Here is a 1,328-nt window from a genome sequence, read left to right on the forward strand (position 1 = left end):
AGACGGCGTCTCTGGAGCTTCACTTAGAGTCAGATCTTGAGACTCACTTTGTCTTTATTTCGTCTACATGACTGGCGGCGTCCTATGATGGGGATGGCGCCGCGGTATGTTTTTGTTCTTCTGTTTGGCCAGAGATGGATTATATATCTTTTGTCGCTTCAGTTCGCTTGCTTCAATCGCTACTGACTCTCATCCACACCACACCGGCGAGGGGCGACAACGGCCTTCGCACGCGTGCAGGGGCAGCGGCGCCGCCTGTTCGGGGGAGCTCGCCAACTCCTACGGCCTTCGCCGTGCCTTGAACTTTGACCTCGCCGACCATCAACAGTCACCCATCTCTCCTTCCCCTTAACCCAAGCCCGTCTCCTCCATGCATGGGAATACAAATCTTCCTGGTACCGTATCCAAGGAGACGGACACGGTGTCGCTGGAGCCAACGGCCTTCCGTCCTCTCGCCGTCGCCGGTCGCCCAAGCCCCAAGTCCACGTCGCACGCGGATGGATCTCTCTTTTAGTATATATAGAGATGGAGATGGTCTTTTGGTCTGGACTTGGGAGTAAGAAATAGGCGGGTGGGTGTGTCGCAGATCAGTGAGCTGGAACAAGCCAGTCCGCTTGATGATGATGATGGCATGTAGGCACGAATCCTTTAACATTCAACAAAGGGAATCAAGTCCTTTAACATTCAAGAAAGGGAATCAAGTCACAAAGGCTTCTCGTTTTTTTCAATGACATGGGAAGAAGGTTGGTTCTTTTTACATTCATTGACGGTGTCTCTTAGTTTACTTTTTAGCCAGTCGAAACATTCCATTGTTTTCTCGTTGAGGATGTCAAACGTCAATAGTTCCAGAGTTTATAATTTATCTTTCTTTGAGTATGTTGTCATTTCGCGGCTTCGTTTCTACTTATTCTCTTATCTTTCTTCTCGGTCTGTCAACATTCTTTATAGTATTATTAAATGAAGCATCATTCATTAATTTTGTTTCTCTTTTCCGGTATTCTGGTGTTGGTGCTTGCCAGCAGCCACCAGTTAAGTCCGGCCGGCCGCTTCGGCGTGTTGTGTCACAGTACCAGGGCACCAGCCACAAACAGAGACATAAAATGGCATATTCAATGCTTCAAAAAACTTACAAGACAAATGTACTTCAACTTGCTATTCAGTGTTTTTGTGAGCACCAGCCAGGAACAAAAAGAAACAACACCCATGTCATGTAGGAGTAGTTAGTAATGATTTTCAAGACGCTCTCTCCAGAAAGAAAACAAGATGTAATGATTTTGCTATTAACATCACAATCCACTTCTCCAGAAAGAGGATTTGTACAATTCCTA

Source organism: Aegilops tauschii, chromosome 1, assembly GCF_002575655.3.
Source record: "Aegilops tauschii subsp. strangulata cultivar AL8/78 chromosome 1, Aet v6.0, whole genome shotgun sequence".
Taxonomy (NCBI): Eukaryota; Viridiplantae; Streptophyta; class Magnoliopsida; order Poales; family Poaceae; genus Aegilops; species Aegilops tauschii.